Source organism: Acinonyx jubatus, chromosome D4 (assembly GCF_027475565.1).
Source record: "Acinonyx jubatus isolate Ajub_Pintada_27869175 chromosome D4, VMU_Ajub_asm_v1.0, whole genome shotgun sequence".
Classification (NCBI taxonomy): Eukaryota; Metazoa; Chordata; class Mammalia; order Carnivora; family Felidae; genus Acinonyx; species Acinonyx jubatus.
Window position 1 is genome coordinate 53,939,690 of NC_069391.1, and position 25,889 is coordinate 53,965,578.

At 42.5% G+C, this 25,889-nt stretch overlaps 1 protein-coding gene across 5 annotated transcripts in view; it reads left to right on the forward strand.

Moving 5' to 3' along the window:
- The window catches only part of NFIB (nuclear factor I B), a 318,792-nt gene that overhangs the window by 7,256 nt on the left and 285,647 nt on the right, over positions 1 to 25,889 (forward strand). The window lies entirely within an intron of this gene.

The window sequence follows — 25,889 nt, forward strand, 5'->3', positions numbered from 1 at the left end:
TCTGGAGCTCTCTCTGCTGAGGGAGATGAATCCTTGCATTTGAGGGCATCAGTTACTTTTTGGATGCCATCCAAATTAGCATCACTTCAATAAATGTTTACTGGAGCACTGGATGTGCCCGACTTGGTGCTAAATGTGGAGAAGGTTACCAGGTGGACTTGGGGTTGGCCTCAGCCCGGAGGGAGCTGACAAACTAGGAGAGATTATGCAGAATGCCTGCAGACACCTTCAGCGCAGGGCTGTGCCCCAGTGTTAAAAAACGAATCCAAATCCGGCACACAGAGGAGGTTGCTGTGACTTCCAGTATGAGGTGGGAGCAAGGTCAAAGAGGCTTAATGGACAAAGTGGGAGGAATGGATGTATCAGTAGGAGCCAGCGATATCGGGGGAAGCAAGGAGCAGTTGGTGACATGGTTTAGGCTGTACCCAGTGCTGTAGCGCCACAGAGATGCTCCAACGTGCTGGAGGTGTAGGCGGCACGTTTCTCATAAAATGGCTAGAGTTAAATTTGTTGGATAAGGAGACGGGGTTGGAGGAAAGTTATTAAAGGAGCATTGCCCAGCTCGGTGCAGAGAAAGTTGAATCATCCAGAAGCGTCGTCCAATTCATTACTCAGAGGTCTACCCTGACATGCAGAATAATGCAGAAAAATGGAATAGGCTCACCTAGCGAAGACAACAATAGGCTTCTCAAGGCTATTGATCTTTAAGAACACGTATACTTAAGATGGTGGGAGTTACTAGATCGCTGCTAATGCTCCCCAATAATACGCATATCCTGCTTCTGGAGTAGATTGGTAAGCAGTTCATGAATTAACTGCAATGTGGCTAGCCAATAATTACCCAGTATTAGTCTAAGTATGTGCCAGGCACTGTGCTAAATGCTTTAAATGTGTTATTTCATAACCCTCACCACCACCCTATGAGGTAATTATTTCTCTTAATAACGATTTTATTTCGGAATAGTATAGAGGTTTCCAGTATACGCCTCCACCCAGTTTCCCCTATGATTAACCTCTTACATTAGTATGGTACATTTTCAAAACTAATGAACCATATTGATACATTATCAGCTACAGTCCATACTTTATTCAGATTTCCTTCGTGTTTACCTGATGTCCTTTCTTTTTTTCTGTCCCAGGATACCACATGTCTCCTTAGGCTTCTCTTGGTTATGGCAGCTTCTCAGATTTTTCTTGTTTGGGACCTTGTTTTGGACCTTGGCTGTTCTGAGGAGTACTGGTCAGGTATTTTGTAGACTGTCCCTCCCTTTGGGTTTTTCCCATGATTACACTGGAAAATGAGTCCTTAGGAGGAAGACCATGGAGGTCAAGTTCCATTCTCATCACATGATGTCAAGAGCATCTGCTACCTATGGAATTTATCACTGATAACGTGAAGCTGCTTGAACCCATGGCTGAAATGGTGTTTGTCAGGTTTCTCCACTTTAAAGTTACTCCCCACCAACCTCCTTTCCATGCTGCACTCTGGGAGAAATGCACGGCCCATGGTTAAGGAAGGGGAGTTCCATTCCACCTCTTTGAAGGGCCATAATCTACATAAATTATTTGGAATTTTTCTATATTAGTGGTTTGTCCGTTCTTCCGCGTTCATTGATTCACTTATCTGTATCGGTTTGGACTCAAGGATGTTTATTTTATACTTCTGATTATAATCCAATACCGCATTGATTTTGTTGATTAAATTGTCTCAGATTTGGCCACTGGGAGCACTTTTAGTTGGTTCTCATGTCCCTTTGACATACTCCCCTTGTTCTGTTTTTTTGAGGATCTTCTAACTTCCTTGCACTGCAAGATGCTCCAGGCTTATCTTATAGATTCCTTGCCCCAAAGTTACAAAGAGTCCTGGTTCCCATATTAGAGAAGGGTATTAAAAACCAAGATCTGGGGGTGCCTGGGTGCCTTGGTTAAGCGTCTGACTCTCGGCTTAGGTCATGATCTCATGGTTTGTGGGATCGAGCCTCACATCGGGCTCTACACTGACAATGGAGAACCTGCTTGGGGAATTCTCTCTCTCTGCCTCTCCCCCCACCTCACAAAATAAATAAATAAACACTAAATTTTTTTTTAAAAAAGAAAAAACAAGATCTGGGTGTTGGGTATGGAAGTCACTATTTTTATTTTCTGTATTCTATACATGAGGAAATGGAAGTTTAGAAATATGAAGCCACCTGCCCAAGGCTATGCCCTAAAAAAACCGTACAACCGAGATTAACACTCAGGTCTGTCTAATCTTATAACTACGGCATGATTTCCTCGCCTTCCAATGAGCCTTAGGTAGTGTTGGACGTTCTCCTGGGCTCTTGACATATATTGTATTTCAGCATTTCCTTTCTTACTGTCTCTGAGATCAGATTTTGGTAAGGTTTATTCAAGACAATGGCACTTTGGTTAGTGGTTCTAATCTAAAATAAGTATCCCCAGAGGTAGTGCTGAGGGTCTGAAAGTGATTTTTCCATATTTTGGGAAATCTAATAGAAATCATACGTTTACCCATGACACAACTGCCCAGGCTAAGGAGAATGTCACATTTCTTTGATTCTATATCAACTCATTGTGGCTGGCTACATCAGTTATTTCAAACCGTTTGAAACTCCGATTGGTTGGTAATGACTTCATAGGAATTTCTGAAGTTGGAGGAGACAATAAAGAGTCTTTAGGGGTAGAAATGTTGGAAAAGGCCACATTCGTTACTGTTCTAGTTGTGATCCAACTCTGATTGAAGTGGAGGGCTGCCTATATATACGTGGCAGGGAAAGAGTAACTTTTTTGGATATAAAGTAGACATCTATATATTTGGTTTATGTTTTACCAATTTGCTGTAATGTTTTAATGTTCAAAATTCTGGTCCAAGTTACTTTTAATTTCTGCTTCGTTTTAGATGCCTGCTTAAAATTTTTAAAGTGTACACATTGGAATGATTTTTTTTTTTTTTGTATTCTATTTTCTGAAGGAAAAACCTATATCTTACTGGAGATAAGCATATGGATCTATTTAATATGTTCAAAAGCAATGCATATGAATGACTCAGAGCCTGTTTGTGGTGTTTGGATGAATTGCCTGTGCGGATGGACCCAGAAAGGTGGGAGGAGAAAGGGGGAGAGATGAACTTGAATGGGGGAGGAGTAACATGTAGTTCTAGGAAACAAAAGACGCATGAGCACCAGGAGAAGATAACTAGTTTTGATAAGAGGAAAGTTCTTAGTGAATACGAACAGAGCCTGGCTTTGCACACCGTTCCGTTCACATGAAACCACATGAGGAATCAGTGCAATTAAGACGTTTAGAAATAGAGAATATCATTTGAAAGGAACTTTTGAGATCATCTGACTCAGTGGGTCGCTAATTCTGCACGTTAGAATCACTGGAAAAGTGTTTAAACAATACTGGTATCCAGGCCCCGCCTCTTAAGTTTCTGATGGAATTGGTCTGTGGTGCAACCCTGGCATGGAAAAAATTTTAAATTCCTCAGTAATTTTAATGTGCATCCTAGCTTGAAACCATTGATCTAGGTTTTTTTTTGTTTTTTTAAATTGCAAAGTATTTCAAATGCACAAAAAGTATAGTGAAAATCCTAGTTAGCGGATAACTTTGCCCCAACAAATCTAATTATAAGGATGCCCTGTGTTGTAAAATAGGCCCATGTTTCACTCCACAATTATTGCTAAACTATTCTCCAATATAATTATACCAATCTACACGCCCACTTTGCCAGACTTGAACATCCTCTGCCAGTCTGAGAGAGGTGAAATGATACCTTGTTTTAATTTGCATCTCCCTGATAAACCAAGGAGTCTTTTTTTTAAAAAAATTTTTAATGTGTATTTATTTTGAGAGAGACAGAGACAACACAAGTCGGGGAGGGGCAGAGAGAGAGGGAGACAGAGGATCCCAAGCAGGCTCCGCACTAACAGCACGGAGCCCGACATGGGGTTCGAATTCGTGAAACTGTGAGATCATGACCTCAGCTGAAATCAAGAGTTGGCCACTTAACTGATGGAGCCACCCGGATGCCCCAAATCAGGGAGTCCTAATATATTTGTTGGCATATCTTTGTGGTTTGTGAATTGCTTGTTTCTCTCCTTTGCTCATTTTCCCATTGAATTGCTTGTTTCTTCTTCTTACTGATTTGCCATGATTACCTATATTCTGGATATTCATATTTTGTTGGCTACACGCAGCTGCAAATATTTCGCTCCGATCTATGGCTTGCCTTTTATTTTTAGGGTCATTTTTCATAAAAATGTGTGTTTTCTAATGTACGCTTCAAATGAAGAAGAAACTCGATGCTCACGATTGCACAGTCCTGAATGGTGTCACCACGCCTGCTGTTCAAACAGTGCAACGAGGTCGAAAAGAACACGGGTCTGAACCCAAGGTCACAGAGCTCTTCCCAATCTGCTTCTACTAGTTACTGGCAAACCCAGGCTAAAAAACAACTTTTTCGTAAAGAGTAAATGATTACATGATGAAACCAAGATACACAGGGATGAATAATTAGTCACCTAATCCTAAGCCATATACTTGTCATGTGCCAAATGTAACAGCCAAAGCAGCGAAAATCACACACCATTTCCCAAAGTGTGCCGTAGGGAACCCGACTCCTTAAAAAATATTCTGTGGTCAGTCTCATTTCTCATTTTTTCTTCTCTTAAGAATTGCTGAACTTATTAGTCTGTGGGATCCCCCTTTTCTGTGCAATACCTAATAACATCTCCAGGAACTAATAGCCTATGGAACAGATTTTGAGAATCTCTTAACTTGAAAACCTTTATCTCAGGCCATTACGACCGCCTTCCCTTGTGTTGGGAGTTTATGTAAACAGTCTAGCAAATGTATGCAAATGGAAAAACCAACCTCCATTTTCTTGAACTCGTATGCTGTAAAGAGAAATAATAAGGGTAATTTTGTTTCCTACTGGAATCTTGTATGTTACTCCACGAAGATGCATAATAAAACTACCCCCTTCTTTTATGTGTGTATCTCTAATCATGTGAGAATTGTTGGGGTGTATGGGATTGTGATTGCCTATTGAGTTCTGTAGAATAAGGTATGGCTCTTTGGAAGGGTCTCTCACTGAGCTGAAAACCTAGATTTCCGTGACAGAAGATAGAAACTCCGAAGTGGGATATTTGCTAGGCGAAAATTTTCTCTCTGGACTCTATTCTTTTGGGCCAGAATTTAGGTAATTGGCATATGCTTATCCATGCATATGCTCCCAAGAAGGACAGGGGCACCCGGGAGGCTCAGTCAGTTAAGCATCCGACTCTTGATTTCAGCTGAGGTTATGATCTCGTGGTTTGAAGGACTGAGCCCCGTGTTGGGCTCTGCTCTGGCAGAATCCCTGCCTGGGATTCTCTCTTTCCCTCTCTCTCTTGCCCCTCTTACTCCCCCTCCCCAAATAAATAAATGAACTTAAAAAAAAAAAGAAGAAGGACAGTTTGGAGCTTAGGCTTTTAAACTCTGGACAGCAAAGCATCTTCATAAGGTGAAACTAAGAGTAATTACTTTATGTGTAAGAGACAGATTTTCACTATATATCTTTCTCTGTATTTGAAATTTTAAACAAGTATATGTATTACCTATTCAATAACGTACTCAACAATGTTTGACTAGATTTCATGTTACGATTCAGCATGTTTATCAAGGTCACACTGGGTTTCTGACCCCATGTTAGGGATACAAATTTGTATATACAGAAGATTACAAATATATAAATCATGCATGGAAAAATAAGAAGTATCAAAATTTTAGCTGTGGTAGCCTTTGAATTGCTGGGTTTTTTCCCCTTCTTTCTAATTAAGAACTTTCTATATTAGCATATGCTACTTTTCCAATGGTTTAAAAAGTTGATTTTATTTTTAGACGCACAAGAAAAAAATGTATGTAAGTATACCAGATGCTGATATGTTTTAGTGTTAATGTATGTTTTGCAAAGACCTCCCAGCCCATTTTGGAAAAATAACTGTGTCATGTATAAAGACTGGCCGTGGCAGTTAGAAAGTGATAATATCCACAAGCTTTGGAAACAGAGAGACTGAGGGCTCATGTCCCACGTTGGCCACTTATTACTGGCTGACCTTGGGTATGTTCCTTGAGCCTCTCGGCACCTCAGTTTCCTCATTTGCTGAGTGGGCAAAATAATGTCACCTCCCCCAAAGGTTTGCTGTGAGCGTTCATTAGATGAGCATCCAACAAAGCCCTTAGCCCTCAGTGTAGCTAACACGCAGTGTGAGTCCTGAGGACTGTTAATTCTTACGAGGGGTTGAGCCCAAGACTTTCAGCTACATTGGAAAGGACGTCTCCTATGTGAGACAGACAAACTAGCAGGCCTATATGCCTCCAGAGGATGTGCAAACCAGGATGGAAAACGGGCTTCCAGGAGAGAAATACCATGAAACACTTCTCAGGAGAAGGGTTAATTTTTTTTTTTTTCCACAATAAGATATAGGAAAGGGAGAAGGTGACACAGTGAAAAAAAATCAATCAAATGATCTTGGACACCAGGTATAGTGTTACCTGTGGGAAGGTGATAAGAGCAAGGACTGCAAAGCCACTGATCAGAGAAAACCAAAAAGGGTATTCGAGAGAGGGTCTGATACCCAGCCCTGAATAGAATTTCAGGAAAATGAATGATGGTCTGGGATTACCATGTTATAAATCAATGAAGTGACTCAGATGATATCATAGACCAGACGAACAAAATTCAAATAGATATTAATAACACCTGACCTTGGATATTAACCTTCCACAGAGTCATTTATAATGTAAAATTCCTGGTTGGACCATCTATCCTGTAACCATATGGTTCTCTCTCTCTCTCTCTCTCTCTTTATCTTTCGAGAGGAGGAGGTGGTAAAGATTGGCTTTGGGAAGAAAAAAAAATAATTCAATTGAAAAGCAGACATTTAGGCTTTGAAGGCAAGAGGGTTTGGAAAGGTTCGAGGTGCTGAGGCTGTGCTATCAAGTGTCATGGCGGTGTCAGGTTTGTTTTCCGCGAAATATTTGAACTAATTTTATCAGCCGCGTTTCTCTTGGGCTATTTACCACCTGAATAGTTGTTGAGGCCTTTAGAGGAGGCAGCCAAACATGTACATCTGAACTTCTTTCTATTTGCAGCACAACTTGGGTGGGGAAGGCTCTCTGGTGACAGGGGTGGGGAGCCGACAGTAGACGTTGCCGCGAGAAAGTTGGGATTTCAAGAGCTGTCATCGAGATTGCGAGGTCTGGTTGCAGCCGATATTTTCCCAAATGCCAGCCACACGAGGATTGAAAAGAATGTGCAAAGAAGCATGTGGCGTGCTCCTCATGGAGCACAAGTGGGCTAAGTGGCTCGCTTAGCATCGCGCCCCACCCTGGCCAATCCTGGGCAGGAGCACTCCGGCCCCTTCCCTGCAAGGCTTTGGCCACATGCCCTTCTGTACAATTGTGATGAGATTGGATGAACCACGATGCATTTTGGTATTTAAAGCGCTCTTCCATGGCGCTCTTGCAGTTGCGAGATTTCCCAAGAGGCCCTTGCCAAGATTATGTTCTTTCCCACTGGCTTTTAATTTGTAAATTGTAATGGGCTTTAGATATGGCCACATAGGCGGCACTCGGCAAGGTGGCCAGAGATGAGATGGGGTGGTGTAAATCTTCAGGGTACACCCTCTGTCATCATGAAAGGTGCTTTAAAAAAAAAAAGCGTAAAGATCAAATTCTCTTATTGTCAGCAGGCTGCTTGCAGAAACGCTGGTCTTAAAAGAAATCTGTAATCAGCTAGGTCCTTATAATAACTTGAAAATCGCACAATTTCGTTTAAAAGTAAACCACCCTTAAAAATGAAAAGGAAACAGATCAACCACTGGATCATATTTCTCTGTATGTTTTTAGCCACCCTTATCATGCAAACCACGCTGGCAGCCTTCCCAGATTCTTAACACTGCCTCCGACACTCTTCTCTCCTCTCCTGGTGTAACAGCCCTATTTGAATTATTAATTCTGGAACACCTCCTTCCTCTCAGCCTAGAAGGCAAACAGATCCACCCTTTCTGGGCACCGAAAGAGTAATCAATGGTATATAAGGATCCGCTTGTATTTCAGTATTGAGCCCTCAATGAAAGGAGATTTACTTGAGAATAAGTCCACATCACCCTACGAATAAAGCTGTAAATGGATTTCCTAAGCAGGTGAACTTCACATTTATGATGAATTACAAATACTTCTAAGTGACTTTGCTACAAAGCTCACTTTACTAAACCAGTAGTCAAAGAGTGTCAAGGATGGAGTGAGCCTGTGAACTTTTGTTTTCAATTTTTGTCGTCTTCCTCTTGCCAAATAACCCTCTTCTTAAGCGCCCCACACTGTTTTCTTGAGCCTAAGGCTAAGCTAATAAGTTACCTATTTCCAAGCTGTGGCATACGCTGTTGGGAAGTTTCCAGGTACCCAGCCCGGGAAACGCAGTGTTCGAGACATGGTCGTGTTACCGTCCCTGTACTGTCCGCCAAACCTTCTAATTATCTCTTCCTTTCCTTGCTTGCTTTTCTTTTTCTGGACTTTCATTCTTCTTTGATACCATCCCCCAGTATTGGAGCTGCAGTGCATTTCTTGCAATCATTTTTGTTGCCGGGCTATATTCTATTGGAGGAATACATCCCTATTTTCTATTATCCCACTGGGGGGACACTCAAGTTCGCTCCATCTGGGGGTTCTACCAAGCAGCTCTGCTAGGAACTTTCTCGCACATGTAACCGGATACACTTATGCAAGAGCATCGTGAATATTTATACCTAGAAGTAGAATCGCCGTGCCATGGGGTATGCCTGTCTTAGTGGGTAATACTAAAGTGTTTCCCAACGTGACTATCTGAAACAATTCCTTAGTGAGGAACTCCTGTGTGTCCAAGGTCGCACAGCTAGTAAGTATAAAGACTGAGGTTTTGTCCCGCATGCTTCCCTCTGTAATTTGTCCCCGTCTTCTAACCCGCAGACTATTCTGGCTACAACCAGACCTGCTCCTGCTCTCGTTCCCATGGCCAGTCCCAGGCCTAGCCAGATCTTTATTCTTAAAGCGTGACTCTGGATTCTTGGGAACTCCTACAAGTAAGGTAGCCCTTACGAAAGTAAGGCGTGAGTCCCAGGCCCAGCTCCGTGTACGTAGTAGGTTTCTGAAGATCCCAAGACCTTCAGAAATACTCTTTCAGCCTTCCTGGGATGCCTGTCCGCTACAGTAACTGCTAATTACATGTGGCTGTTTAAACTAAAATTAAAACTCAACCAAATTTAAAATTCAGTCTCTCTGTCACATAAGCCACGTTTCCAGTAACTACTGTATGAGACAGTGCACATTGCATAATGTTGTCATCACCGTAGAATGTTCTGGCAGACAGTGTTGGTTTCAGCGATGTCCATACCCCTTGCAGCACCTGCAGCACAGGTGACAATCACCTGCTCACAAGTGGGTTTGAGGCATGAATACATATTGGAATTGAGGGATATGGGCTGATGTCTATGGGTTGTTTTTTGTTTTTTGTTTTTAAAGAGAAAAAACAGGAAGGAGAGGCTTCAGGCAAGGAGTATAATAGAGAGGGAAGAGGGGAAAGAGAAACGATACGACCTTGATAAAAAGGAACAGAAACATAAATTTTGTGGGCTAATGAGAAGTGGCCCGAAGGCAGTAACACTTGCTGTTAAGGGGGCATTAAACCACCACTGTGGTTTATGGCCAAAGTCACTGAGACCCAGAGTTTCATTCAACAGGTACTCTGCTCATCTGCAGCACAGGAAGTCAGGTGGTCACTGTGAGAAAATTGGGTGTTAGGGAACAGGAACCCCAGTGTGGCAGAGATCTGGGTGATGTGGGAACGGACAAGGAGGACCCGTGACAGCTCCCTATTTCCCCACCCTCGGTTCAAATCCCTGAGCCACCGCTCCAGGCTGTGTGGCTTTGTGCAAATTACCCAGATTCCTCCTCTGAGAAGCAGGGGTGTGGATAGGCCTTCTCTGCGGTGCAATTGTGTGGATTAGAGGTAACGTAGGAAAAGCACCAAGCCCGACATAGAGCGCACCTCCGGAGATGGTACCTCTTGTATTGTTACGACTCAATGCTGTGGCACAAGGTTCAAGGCAGGGGTGGTCCAGCGGAAATGCATTTCTTAGGAAGAACCCAGTCTAACGTCTCCCATGTATGGCACGGTGCTCTTGACCCTAGCAGGATTACTCTGTTTTCTTGTTTACCATGTAGCTAACTTCCGAATTGGCTCAAAGTGAATGGAGACATTGCCCCCTTGTTCTGACGGCCTTGCTGCATTTCTCTATTTACATCACCAACTTATTGGGTCAAAATCTGGTCAGGCAACAACTGGTCCTTGATTTGTTTTTTTGTACCTGGCCTTTAGTCCTCAAGCTCTCAATCTACCTTCTATAACCCCCGGGGCCATCCTAATGAGTGCGATTAAACTGATTTTTCCCTTGCTTCTTCTGGGGTTCCCATGGTTAAAGACCCAGAAGCATTCTAGATCTAGGTGAAAGGAAGTTTCCTGTGGTGCTGTGTGCCATTTAAAATTTTCCATCGGCCAATAGCTCAGAGGTGAGTCTGGTTATTGGACTGAGTTCATTCTTTCAAAATATATTTAGAAAATTGTACATTATTTGGATAAGAAGTAATGGCAGAAGCCAGAAGTATTCCTAGGTCCTGTTCTCCAAGGGTCAAATGATGCTTTTAAAATTTTTAAACTAAATTTTAGTTAATTTTTAACTAAAATGGTTCCTTCTCTTCCTGAGAAAGAAGAGAAAAGAATTTTGTAATGTGAAAATAAGTCAAGGTCCCGGGCAACCCTCTCACCCAGAGTGGAGGTGATGATATACCACAGTGACACGTGGACTTTAAGATTCCTGGTTAAATGGGTCAGGTTATTTGCAAACATTATTCTTATTATCATGAAAATTACCAGCAAAGTAGGGAATTTTCTCCTGCATTCAGAACTTACACCACAGCACAGACAGCCTTTTATGTTTCAGCTGGTGAAACCATAAAGAGGTCGTTATTCTACAAAACAGCTTTTCACAAGAACCTAATTCAATTTTAAGAAAATGAATATGAAAGGAAAATACCTGTGTCTGCTCTTTTAATAGCTCTGTCCTCCCCAATCCACTCCTACTCGGGAGTCCAAGTCCCTTTATCCTTCCCTAAAAGGCCTCAGGAGTTTCCAGGTGTGAGAACAAACAATTGCCATTCATCGTTGGAGATGTGGTTTCTGCCAGGAGATCCATAAAGGGACGCTCTTTGGGGAAATAATAAATGTATGGAAAGTTACACACAGAGTAATGATGTACTGAGATGTGATTGGCTTTAAGTTTTCCTGAACCCTGTCTTTGAAGCAGCTGCATTATCAGTAGATTAATACACTCTACTTGTGCAGTAGAAATGGCTACAAGAGTGTCTCGCCATCATATACGCCTTTGCTAGGCACGAGACACTGGCATCCTTCTCTGTTACGGAGATTTTTTAAATGTTAATATCAAAGTCAAAATTGAATCAAATCAGAAGCGCAAAGCGCTGCGCTATTTTCAAACTACACTCTGATCCTCTTTTCTGAAAGGGCTGGGGGTGAGTGGGGATGGTGGGACTTCTAACTGACAAGCACTATCCTATACTCACTTAATTTTTCTTCTTAAGTGGCTCTACCACGATCTATTTTTGTTTTTATTTGTTTATTTACTTTTTAATGTTTATTTACTTTTCAGAGAGACAGAGTGTGAGCGGGGGAGGGGCAGAGAGAGAGGGAAACACAGAATCTGAAGCAGGCTCCAGGCTCCGAGCTGTCAGCACAGAGCCGGACGCGGGGCTCGAACTCACAGACCATGAGATCATGACCTGAGCCAAAACCAAGAGCCAGATGCTTACTGGACTGTGCCATCCAGGCTCAGTCATCCATCCCCCTTCCTTTTTATTCATGTAGCAGATATATGTGTTGACTTAAAAATTTTTTCAGTGATCCTTCAAAGTTATTTTAAAAGGCACCACATAATGCACACAATATATGGCTATTTGGATAAAACAAAAGGATTGTTATGCATTGACCCTGTGTGTATGTGTGTGTTAGTCCCTACATATATCTCTGGATAATACCTGCAAGAAATGTTTACTCCCTGCTGCATCAGAAAGGGAAAGACTCTTGAAATCTGGGGTGAAATGGAGACTTTTTATTTAGATTGAATTTTTTGCCATGAGTATGTTTATGTTTCATATGAAGGGAGAGGAGAAACTAGATAGAGGCCTGCCACACGGTGAAATTGTGTCACAGCCGGTAGGAAAGCAATCTGATTAAAGTAATTGGCACTGAGTTTTGCATGACTAATAACATCAGCTCTTAAAAAAAATTGACATCCCCTTCTAAAAAGATTCAAGTGACTCTTTAATGGGTGGAATTTTAAGCAGCACAGAAGAGGTAAGTGAAGAAATTCAAGTGACGACAAGGTGGTCCTCCTGAGCACAAACACTTCCAAGATTAAATTATACAGATAGTGGAGGAAAGGATCAACGATGTGCAAAAGTACTTATTTTGGCCATCCACTTTGAGGCAATGCAATGCAAAACTGTGTTCCTAAACTAGTGCCTTAAATATTGCATAATTCCACCGGAAGCAACCCATCCGCCTCGGACAATATATACTGGCATTATGGAGGTTTTATATGAGTAGGACAGAGACTTCTAATTTCCTACCCAAAACCTGAGCTTTCCTTATTACTGGTAAGAGAACCCTGATTTCATTTGGGACAGTGATTTTTGCCTCCTAAAAGACCACATTTTTCAAGCTCCTCGGCAGCTAGGTGTGGCCATGTGACAAAGGTCGGGCTGATGAATTATAAGTGAAAATTCTTTGAGGCACTTCAAGGGAAGCTCCTTCCAGGGAGTTAACTAAGCTAGGAGGGGTGTCCCTTTTGCCTTCCCTTTTCCTCTTTCATGCTTGGAGAGTGACATCATGCCATAAGAATGGAAGAACAGAGATCTAGAAAGAGCCTGAGTCCCTGATGACTGACAAGACACAACCTGAGCCCCAGATAGCCAGGGATAGGATTTCTTTTATGCTAAAAATAACCCTTAGGGGCACTTGGGTGACTCCGTTGGTTAGGCATCCGACTTCGGCCCAAGTCAGGCTTTCACAGTTAGTGAGCTCAAGCCCCGCATCGGGCTCCTTGCTGTCAGCACAGAGCTGGCTTAGGATCCTCTGTCTCCCTCTCTCTGCCCCTCCCCCGCCTTAAATATAAGTAAATATATAAAAAAAATAACCTTTATAAGTTTAAGCCATTGATGTTAATTGCCTGTCATTGACAGCGAAATAAAATTCTGAGCTGATCAAACAAATTACTTCTCTTCTTTGCAAGAAAGAATATCATGGAATAAAATGAACTTGATATTCATTCATCATCATTCCTAATCTTTGCATTTCATTATGCCTGCTTTTGGTTTTGTCTTGTTTTAAATTAATTCAATTTTCAAAAGGCATTTTATCTTCTAGAACAACCCAGGGGCTGAATCTTTAGTTCCTCGCACTCCAGCTAAAAATTCCTACTCTTTGAGAATAACCATCTTTCAACTCCCAGAAACCTCAATTAATAATCATATTGCTCATCAGATGACTCTAGGGGACATTTACTCAGACACTGTGACTGTCATCATAGTTGTTGGAACTGAAGTTACGTACACAGATGAACTTTTCTCACGTGTTTATTTTCCATGTGGGGTGTCTCATTTAGAACAAACCCACTGCAAGTCCCCAGTCCCTAAGATGCAGGCTGTGTTATGTATATCCTTTGAAACTTCTTTCTTCTTTCCTCCAGGAAGGAGGGGAAGTAAAAGCTTGAGTAAAAGAAAAAAAAAAATTAAAGAAAGAAAGAAAAAAAAAGACCCAAAATAAAAAGCATATTTTTAACAAAAGGAGTTTTGAAAGCCTTGGAAAATGTTGTGTTCGCTCACATAAGGCCCCACTGTTTTAAACATATTTTACTATAATTTTTCCTTCAAAATTCTGACATGCAAAGTTGAACAGGGCTCTTCAGTGTACAACCCCGGGACACGGAGAAAGAAAAAGAACAGTATTCCAACTAATGCATACTCAGTGGGAATCATAATATCACATAATTGCTTGAAATTCACAGGCCTATCCGATGTCATCTCCAGAAATATGCAAGTTTCCCTTTGTTTTCTGACTTAGAGATATTTCCTTGCTTTAAGGCTTAACCCTTCGGTTGCTACCCCTAATTACTGAAACATGATTGGAAATGAATGGAGAGCCACCCTTCCAAAACCTATCCCACGTGTTAGGTAAGATGCCCCAAATCTGCTAACTTTTGTTCTACTGGAAACACAAAATCTGTATTTAACTTCATCAGCGAACCTCAAGAGTTCTCTTTTACCCATTTCCTTCTCAACCTGTTTCTAAACACACACGCACACACACACACACACACACAGCTCTTTAAATCCCCACCAAAAAAACTTTGAAAGAACAAAGAGTTGCTATTTCGGAATGTAATGACATGTTTAAAAGTTCATCAACTTCCCCCTTAAAAAAAAAAAATCTGGCAATGAGTCTAAAATAATAATTCACAAAGATTTAGAGAAAAAAAATCCTTAAGACTTCTTCCTCTGTAACATTATGTAAATCATAAATATACCACCGGTCTGGAAGTGATTACAACAAGGTACGAGACAAAGGATATTCCTAGGCAGACAGTACGGACAATAAGCTCTCTTTTCCCATTAGCATATGAGGATTGGGGAAGGTAAGTTCTCATAATAGTTAATAAGAGATTCACAGCATTATGAAGAATTCCCAAATGTGTGTGTTCCAAGAATAAATCCTAAGTCCTGGGCCATAACTGATTGCATGAACTCATTACAGAAACGTGTCCTCTGATTCAAGGTGAACGAGCCTTTTGGTGTTCCAAGTATTCCTCCACTCTTCTCCAGTTTTCTCTTCGCTTCTCAATTGTCCTTGTCCCCGACCTTCCAAACAGGATCCCTGGAGCGAAGAGGAGGAAGTGCTATATAAACAGTTCATTCTAGAAGTGTGAGTCATTCCCGAATCCGCTCCCCCAGTCCCTATATAAGCGACACCCAGTCATAGCTAAGCTTCTCGATTACTTGTAGGAAGCGTTTCTTTGTTTTGTCTTTCCCCACACCTTTCCAAAGGGCAAAGGTTTAACTTTTTTCACTCTCCTCAGAGCATTTCAACACTTGGGTTGGATACTCAGTTAACAGAATATCAAGAATTTCATTTTGCTTGATAGGAGAGCGTTAGAAGCTAAGGCCAGCCAACTCAAAGGGACACTGCAATGCCATTTTATAATTAAGCGGAGCACCCGCTGGACTGCATGTTATAACAGATGTTTCCTGGCCCCAGGTACTAAGGCAGCACATAGTAAAACTGCCCAGAGCCTCTCCCTGAGCCAAGATGGGTCAGTGTCTGGAACAACTCCTGTCTAGTGTCTCTTACTGTAATTAGAGAATGAGGCTAGCTTTTGGTCATTAATTCCATTTGAAAAATAGCCATGGCTAAATTAAAAAAGAAAAAAAAAAAAAAAGAACCTCAGAGTGCTTTTAAAATTGAAAAGCCCAATAATAAAATGGAGATAATTTATGGGCGATTTATTATTTCTAACGGTGTTTTAGACCTTCTATAAATTCTGTACAATGATTTGCAAAATTCTTCAAGACGGTTTGCAAAATTTTCACTCCATTTATGAAATGGATAAAATTAGAGGCTCCTTCTGCTTAGGCTGGAAAAGAGTTTATAGACTGGTTAGGACCAGGAAATCAAACTCAGATGCCATAGCGTCCAGTGGGTAAAAGAGCAAAGCAATCAAGAACAAGAGCAATCATTCGGCCTTTGCTCTACAGCTTTCCTTCATTTTCCCGTTTTCCACGAGGGACAGGGGTGCAGGAATAGATCTGTCTACCCTGAGAAAACTATAGTTGAAGCAAGGCTTATGCTCAGGTGGTATACCCCTGAGGTTAGCCTTGTCCTTACCAACTGACATGTAGAAGCTGCTCTCAGCCCACAGAGTGAGGCCCACCTCTGGGCACCTGCTTTTTCTCTAGGAACTCGCAGCTCTCCCTATGACCCAGCAGCTGGGGAGAGCAAGGCACGCGCAGGATGTTGTTCTAGCACAGAGGTATCCATTCTGATAGGTCAGTCCCCAGGCCTTCGTAGCGAAGTATTTTTAACATCACCCTTGAGTACCAGTACAATGACAAGTAGCAACTGCATAAGGCAGACGAAAGGGCAGCCGAAAACGAGAAGGTCTTTAGGGCCCTGGTAAGCCCATGCTCTGTTAAAGAGGGCAGCTACTGGGGCGCCTGGGTGGCTCAGTCGGTTAAGCGGCCGACTTCGGCTCAGGTCACGATCTCACGGCCCGTGAGTTCGAGCCCCGCGTCAGGCTCTGGGCTGATGGCTCAGAGCCTGGAGCCTGCTTCCAATGCTGTGTCTCCCTCTCTCTCTGCCCCTCCCCCGTTCATGCTCTGTCTCTCTCTGCCTCAAAAATAAATAAAAAAACATTAAAAAAAATTTTTTTAAAGAGGGCAGCTACTATAACTGGGTAGAAATGTGGGACCTGACCCGTGTGACCAGATCTGCTGATTTCTCAAGGGAAAATAAAACCCTGTGTCCTGATATAAAATCTCCCAATTAAATGGTCACCTCATTCAAACACTGTAAGGGGTGAACAGTGTGCTTCTGTGGTCCAGAGCTGTACTAGGTGCTCCAAATTTGCAACCTTTTCCATCCCTGAGACAGAAAAGAGGACTAATGCTGAAGTGACTTAGACAGGTAACTCAAGGGATCTCGTGGCAGGGTCAGAACTAGCACCTACGGCCCCTGACTTTCCATCCAGTGAGATCTGACTTCCTTAAAACACCATCAAATACCCTTCAAGAGAGATTTGTAAACTACAGAACCTATTAAGTAGGAGCTGAGATGTAGTTAGTGTGAAAGTTCTTCACGTTAGTGTTTTCTCCCACAACAAAAACGTGAAAACTCCTCTCCAAAGCTGACATATGACGATGGAACAGATGACACGAGTTCCTGAGAGAACAGCCCCGTAGCACGGTGAGAAAGGGTTGGTCCTCTGGCTGCTTGGAAATCACTTTTTATTTTTATTTTTTTTTAACATTTTATTTATTTTTGAGACAGGGAGAGACAGAGCATGAACAGGGGAGGGGCAGAGAGAGAGGGAGACACAGAATCTGAAACAGGCTCCAGGCTCTGAGCTGTCAGCACAGAGCCCGATGCGGGGCTCGAACTCACGGACCGCGAGATCGTGACCTGAGCCGAAGTCGGCCGCTTAACCGACTGAGCCACCCAGGCGCCCCGGAAATCACTTTTTAAACAAGGACATTGACAGAAGTCCAAGCAGGGTCTGAACGCACCTTGTGGTGAGGGTTACCCATAGCAGGGGAAGAAAGCATCCGAGTCTGAAGAAGCTCCATTCTTAGGGGTCATCCATTTTCCATGGATTTCTAGTTTCATATCATCCTGAGACCAAGCTTCTCTTTTCAGAGCCATTCTTTACCTTTGTGACTAAACAGATGTGTGCCTATGGTGAAGTCGAGTACTTGTGAAATAGATTTGTTCATACACTGATCATGAGGAGCACTGAGTAATGCAGAGGAGGGCTGCATCCCTAAATCCTGCGCCTGAAACTAATAGCACACTGTATGTTATCAAGACTGGAATTAAAATTGTAAACAGTAAAAAGAGAAAAGAAAAAAAAAAACAATAGAGAACCTCAAAAAAATAGATTTGTGTGTGGAGTAACTCACATTTATTCAGAACCTACTATGGGCTAGACCAAAATTCCCAAACATCTGATATTACCCCACCTACTACATGATTTATTCCTTTTACCACTTACAATGCTATTCACTCAATTTTCTTTTTTTTTTTTTTTAATTTGTTAAGGTTTATTTATTTTGAAAGAGAGTGTGAGAGGGGGAGGGGCAGAGAAAGGGAGAGAGGGAGAGAATCCCTGCAGGGCTCGAACTCATGAACTGTGAGATCATGACCTGGGCCAAAACCGAGATTTGGAGGCTCAAACAACCGAGCCACCCAGGTGCCCCATTATTCACTTAATTTTCAAAAAGCCCCTGTGCTCTTTTTCCTTAAATAGAAAAAAAAAAAAGACTGAACTATCCTCGTGTTGGGGTTTTAGCAATGAATTAAGTAGCCCTTGACCTTGAGACTCCATGGACCGTGAATACATAAAGACTAAATAAACTTTTAAAATAAAAGTGTTGGAAGTGCTATGATGAATACAAAGGAGAGGCCATTGATTTTTCTTGAGTTGGGGGGGGGGAGGTGGAGAGGGCCTCATCCCAGATGTGACATCCAATTGAGCCTTATGGAATGAGCAGGAATTTTTAAGGGCAAAAAGGGGGAGAAGGTCATTATGGGCAGAAGACAGAGCTGGAAGAGAGGCACGAGGTCCTATAGTGTGATGGGTGTTTGGGGAATAGTGAGTGGTGCAGTATAGCTGAAGCCAAGGACACATGAGGACAGTGGCAGGAAAATCTGACAGGGCTCGGTTTAAACATATTAGTACATCGTAGGGAGCATAGCCTCTTGCATGGAAGGTGAGGCGAGCCCCACCAATGGTGTTAGACCAGAAGAGCGCCTGATCTGCTCTGTGCTATAGGAAGAGAATCTTGCCTTCAAAAGGCTCATGAGGGACTGAAGGTAAGAAGGTCAAGTGGGAAGCTGTCCAAAGTCTCCATTCAAACCATGGTGAAGGACCAATTGAGAAAGTAGCAGCTGAGATGAAAAGGAAAAGCCAGATGTGAAAACCTTTACTGGGGTAGAAACAATAAAGCTTGGCGACCAGTTGGAGAAGGAAAACGGGAAGAGTAACCATGGACTCCAAAGTCTTTAACATGTGGGTGGATGAAAATGCCACCTCTCAGGATCTAAGGGGAAGCAGGTGTTTTGGAGAGGGGAGTGGGGAGAAGAGGAGATGGGGGCTAGTTGCTGAGTTTGCACTTGGAGATGTTACAGCTGAAGTGCCTTCAGAAGACTCTGATCTCACATGACGTTTTAAACACTCAATAAAGTTTTATGAGTTAAAAAAAAAAATGGACGCGTCTGGTAGGTGAACCTCACCAAGAAAGCATTAAAAACTGGAACTGGGACTCATGAAGGAAGATTATCAGACAAGAGCTTGACCCATGTAGAAATACTCAGGGGGCGTCTGGGTGGCTCAGTTGGTGGAGTGTCTGACTCTTGATTATGAGCTCAGGTCTTGGTCTCAGGGTTGTGAGTTCAAGCCCTATGCCCTACTTTAAAAAAAATACTCTGAAAATGATCTTTAAGTGATACAGATGGAAATGGCTTATACTGAGAATCCCCCATTTATGATAATTAAATGATTTGAAAACTAGTAGTAAGAGAAAGCACAAAGCAGCACTTTGACTAGCTTCCGTGTCATTTTCTTTGAGGGGAAACAAGAAAAAAAAAAAAAACTTGGGAGGTCATTAAAGGTGCACTGGGCTTAGAATCATGCAGACACAGATCTGCATCCTGATCATCTTATTTACTAGATGTTTGACTTTGAATAAGTTGTTATTGAATCCTTCTTAGCAAGACACTTCTGTGCTTTGGGGCAGATCCTATTCTGGGGACTGGGATATAATGGTAAATAAATCCTGCCCTCAAATTTAAAAAAAAGAGCTTAAATTATCTTCTTTGTAAAACTAGATGATTGCAAGGAGACACTACCGTCAGGCAGTCAGCACGGTGCCTGACACGTAGAGAGGACTATGAACCTGTCACTTCCTAGGTGCCAAGCGCTTTCTCTTAATTCTTATCCCCAAACTATGAGGTAGATATTAATGATGTTTCATTATGCAATGTGTACAGACTAAGCTTAGCCACCTTGCTCAGTTCACGGGGGAACAAACCAAGAGTTATCGGACTCCCAAAACGTTGCACTTCTTTCGTTTGTCAGATGGGTGATGTAGGTAAGCACACCTTCTCTCTCAATGCCCCAAAAGATGAGCAAATAAGCTAGAAGTTATTGTCCAAGGAAGTGCCAGTTAAGTTGCGATATACGGCGTATTCACATGAGTTTAATCAGAACTGAAACTAGCCAAGATAGCGCGGGTGTAAATTTCTTTTAATGGTATTCAGAATTGACTGAACCAGGGATGGTGTCCTACAAATGCTCTTCAACACGTCACACAGTCATATAGGATGGCCCTGGCTCTAGCTACAGAATAGCTTTCCTACCTTAAATCTTTTCCGGAAATGGGCAGGGAAAAAGAATTAGTGACTCAATAACTTACAGTGAAAAGCGTCTGGGGAGGCGGCACCTGGGTGGCTCAGTCGGTTGGGCGTTCGACTTCAGCTCAGGACATGATCTCATGGTCTGTGAGTTCGAGCCCCGCGTCCGGCTCTGTGCTGACAGCTCAGAGTCTGGAGCCTGCTTCGGATTCTGTGTCTCCCTCTCTCTACCCCCGCCCCCCCCCCAACTCATGCTCTGTCTCCCTCTCAAAAATAAATAAACATTAAAAAGAAAATAAATAAAAAATGAACCCGGCTGGCTCAGTCGGTTAAGTGTCTGACTCTTGATTTCGGCTCAGGTCATGATGCCATGGTTTGTGAGTTCAAGCCCCACTTAGCATGGAGACTGCTTAGGATTTTCTCTCTCTCTGCCCCTCCCCCACTGGTGCACACATTCTCTCACTCTTTCTTTCTCATAAAAAATAAAAATAAATAAAAGCATTTCAGAGGTAATTTACACTCTTAAATAGTGGAATAAAACTGCTTAGAAGTCATTCTGGAGTGACCGTTTTTACCACTCTACTCCCTGTTCATGTCTTTCTCTCTGCTCTCACTCTGAATCTTCCTCTCCGTTTCAGCCACACTGGTCCAGTTTAGGCTGTCTTCATTTCTTCTCGGTATAGCACTTGGCTACTTGGCCCCTACCTCCTTGGTCATGCTACCACAGTTGCCCCAAGTCTTTAACCCATCCAGTAGCTCCCCATCACCAAACAAATATGCCCACATTCATGTAAGAACACAGGTTGCCTACATACAACATTTCAGCCTTCATTCTCAATGCACAGAACTTCTTAGGTCCCAAATAGGCCCTGCTGTTTCACACCTCTGATTCTCTGAATTTGCCAGTTCCTCTGCTTGAGATGCCCTTCCCCAAGTTCATCTGCTGAATTCCTACTCACCAGTAAATGCAGAGTCTGAGTGCCTGGGTGGCTCAGTCGGTTAAGCATCTCACCTTGGCTGAGGACATGATCTTATGGCTCATGGGTTCGAGCCCCACATCTCACTCTGCACTGTCCATGCAGAGCCTGCTAAGGATTCTCTCTCCCCCCGCCCCCCCCCCACCCCTCTCTAGCTGGCGCTCTCTCTCTCTCTCTCTCAAAAATAAATAAACATGTAAAAAAATTTTTGAATCAACACAGAGTCATTCCCTTTGAGAAGCCTTTCATTTCCTTTCCAGGTTCCAGGTTTTGTATCCCACAGCATTCTGTTTATTATGGAATCTGTCACACTGGATGACTTTTACTCGTTAACATGTTAATTTCCCCCCTGAAAGAATGCACATCTTCCTCTGTATCTTTACATCTTTATACCCAGGAAAGCCCTAGCATGTATAGGAGGAGCTCAATAAATACTGTTGTATTAAATAGAATTGAATACAACTGTCATTTATCATCATCATCAACCCATGGTTAGTAGGCTCTCACAGGAGTATAACTTGTTGGTAGGTACTACATTTCATGCTTAGCATGGTGGAAAAAGAGAGCCAAACTCTGCTACTTTTTTTTTTTTTTTAAGTTTATTTATTTGGAGAGAGAGAGAGAGCTCAAGCAAGCAGAGGAGAGGCAGAGAGAGAGAGAGAGAGGGAGAGAGCTCAAGGTGAGGCTCAAACTCACGAACCATGAGATCATGACCTGAGCCACAATCAAGAGTCAGGCGCTTAACCGACTGAGCCACCCAGGTGCCCCCCAACTCTGCTCCTTCTGATGTGAAGAAGAGGGCCTATCTAAAATGGAAAGCAAAGAGGAAAAGCTAGAGGAGCAAAATGTGGTCATGTTATCACTCTTGGAGGCCAGAAATCGGGATTTTAGCACAGACCAAGCCACTTGTCCTAGAGGGTTCGAACCAGTTTTCTGAAAAATAAAAATAAATAAATAATCCAAGAAATGAACAAAATTAAAATCTGGTCAGAAGGTTGCAGAAAGGAAAGGCACACATTTCTGGGAGGGAATAGGAAGTGGTCTTGTCTTCCGCAGCAGGGCTGTCTAATAAATCTGGAGAGTTTTATTGACTTCATAGGCGCAAGAATAACCACCCGGAGAAGACATCGGGTTTCACTTATTTTTTTGGAAAGTAATTTTTCACAGACGCGAGGTTAAAAGAAAGTGGTTGCACGGGCCTCGGCTGTGGTGGTGTATCTTCTGGTATGCGTAATGCAACTGGCTCTCAATTCTGGGACAATGCCCAGCCTCAGAGGTCTAAAGCCTCTGTTGAAAGCAATGAGGACAGAGTGTTGCCAAAATTTTATGGATGCAACTGTAGATCAATTGTCTTAGTGCAAGGATAGACTTTGATCACGAGCGTCTGGAGGGAGGGGTTTCATTAAATGCTGTTTTCAACTCTTAATTCTACAGCTTTTACGTCTACTTGTTCCTAAGTCTGCCACAGACCCTGAATGGCCCTGACACAGAGAAGCCCCTCCCCAAGCCCACGTCTGGCTCTCAAGCAGCAGCAGCGACTGGCACTGGAAGGAGTTCTGGGGTAGAAAAGATACATGGCTTAGAAGTTCTGCTCCTCACTCCCTGATGTTTGGTCTCCCGTTAGACCTCTCAAAGAGGAAAATGCTTGAAGCTCTCCCCTTCCTGCCTCACGTCTGTGATTCATTAGGCAAACTTGAAAACTTCCCCTCCACCAAGCCAAGCTTTCCTAAGAAAAGGATTGATAAGGGTGTATGTTTGTTGTGTGAATTCTTCCTTTTGAAAGTGTCTGGCCAAGAATAGAAAATTCAGCTCCTTGTAGAAGGCTGAAGTGTCCACTTCTGAACTCCTTTCAGTTGTCCTCATAATCACAGAAGAGATAGCACCTAGGTAATGTTTCTAGTATTTTCCAACTTTCATGTTTAGTTCTCGGGGTGAACCCGTGGGCAACTTCTCCCACAGGGCAAGGGACACTTTTCTCCCCAAGGTCATGTTCCTTTCCTAAATCAAGAGCAAGGCAGATAGACAAGCCGTGGTCTTGGCCAGCTGGATGGCAGGTGGCGCCACCTGGTGTGTGGGAGGCCAGTTACACTCAGAGCCCCCCAGCATTCTCCATCAAAGTGCACTGGAATCTGTGAGTAAGATCACTGGATTGGAAAGCGGGAAATAAATAAAATCTAAAGCCACTCCATCCGGAATAATCACCTTGTTTTATAGATGTAAAAGTAAATGGGTGGTTTTGAAATGTATCTTTAAGCAACAAAATCCCTTTTCAAAGGACAACCTTAAATAATAAATTAGCAAACACTTTTTGGTTCCTTGGCATGTTTAGGGCACAAAGCTAAGCACTGTAAGTGTATAGTATTACTTAATTTAACCGTCACTACTCTTGGGGCACCTGGGTGGCTCAGTCGGTTAAACGTTCAGCTCTGGATCTCAGCTCAGGTCTTGATCTCAGGGCCTTCAGTTTCAGCCCCATATCAGGCTCCACATGGGGCCTGAGGCCTACTTAAAAAGAAAGAAAAAACAAACAAACCTTCTCGACTCTTCTTTTTTTAATTAATTAATTATTATTATTATTTATTTATTTATTTTTTTTTTTTTGAGAGAAAGAGGGAGACAGAGCATGAGAGCAGGGGAGGAGCAGAGAGAGAGGGAGATACAGACTCTGAAGCAGGCTCTAGGCCCTGAGCTCAGCACAGAGCCCCACACGGGGCTGGAACTCACAAACCAGGAGATTGTGACTTGAGCCAAAGGTGGACGCTTAACCAACTGAGCCCCAAAACTCCACTACTCTTCAATAAGCCCTGTCATCATGTCTGTCTTAACAGGAGAGAAAAATAAGAGATCAACTTGCTCCATATAACATAATATGTTACCCACCATAGGAAGCAGATCAGAGCAGCGCTCTTGTGGTGGAATTAGGATTGCAATACCATGAACCTTTAATGGCAGGCTGACTTCCTCTTCCACCAACGTCTTCTGTCTCCCTGAAGCAGCCCCAAGGCTTTGTGGAATAGAGTTTCAGTCTTTTGACTAGATAACCCCTAAAGTTTTTTCCATCTAACGCCCAGCGATCCTAATTCTGGAGATGTAAACTGTAGTAAGCCTCAAAATGAATTCCTGAAGACTGGATGTTGGCAAACCTTGCTCCTCTTTAATAGGCTGACTCAAAGCCACTTTTTGCATGTCTTTAAAGAATAGGTTTTTCCAAATTACTGCGCACCAATCAACGAAAAGGTGAAATCAAGGCATTTTGCAGATGGAAACATACTGATGCTCTAACATTAAATGTGTCGTGCACATTAAGACAGTAGTGTGAAAGTCAAGACCGATTTATATTTCTCTAATAATTAGGTTACTAAGTATTTTATAGCTAGCACATTTGCTTATACATTCAGCGACAAATCATCCCCCCCAAAAATCAGCTAGATGCAAGCATTAGGTGTTAGAATTTGGACCTCTCATGTTAACTAGATGTCTGGGTACTGGCTCACTCAGAGCCGGGGGTTCATCAAGGAAAGGGGGAGACTTTTGATGTCTTTGTTAGCTTTTCACAAAGGCAAAACACTCCCCAGACTGAACCTCTTAACTCCTAACTCACATCAGACATCCCTAAATTGCATGGTTTTTGTGTTGCTAAGGGCGGGGGGTGGGGGTGGGGAGGGGAACAGGCTCCTTCTTACAGCGTGGTTGAAGGCGTAAATCGGTATAAAATTATTGGAGGGCAATTTGGCAATAGCTATTAAAAATGAAATGCTCATAACCTTTGACCCCGTAATAATTCACCTTCTGGGAATTCATCATAGAGAAACACCCCTACAACCGCTCAAAGATGTAAGTGTAAAATGATGTTTGCAAGAATATTTGTTACAGGGAAAACTGGAAAGAACCGAAATGTCGTTAACAGGCAATTGGTTAAGGATTGCATGGTCTGGCCATAGAGTACAAAACCACGGAGCCATCAAAAAAGAAGATTAAAAAGATCACTTTTTTACAGAGTGGCATGGAAGGATGTCTAAGACATAGTGCTAGGTGGAAAATAGCATGCTTCAAAGTTGAAGTATAATCCCATTTTTTGGTAAAATAATAAATGAAATTTTAATATATGCCTTCAAAAAAAAATGTTAACGGGTTTTCTCAGCTGTGTGGGATTATGGAAGATTTTCACTTTCAAAGCTATGCATTATTAGAATGTTTCAAGTTACTTATGTATGTGTGTATATATATTTATATAGATATGCCATTACTTTTGTGATCAGAAAAGATAAATGTTTCTGTAGCTTGGTCCCTTGAGAGCCCTGTTAGCAAAGTATAGAAGCCTAGTCCACATCCATTAACTTTACTGGAAAACACAACTTAGCTGAAATTGGAACAGGGATGCTGCGTAACCAAAGGGAGGCCACTCGTGGAAATTCTTCTGGCCTTTAGAGTCTACAAGCTATTGTAATAATTAGCCCACAATGGCGTGTTCTTTTAATGAGGAGCTAAGGAGCATAAATTTAAAACGCAGCCAGTTTTTGAGCCAAAGCTGTGGTTGAGAGGACAGCTGAGGACCGGAGACTCCAAGAGGTCTCCTCTTTAACCATGACTTGCCAGAAGGGGGGTGGGGGGGGGGGACATCATAAAACGTGAAGGGG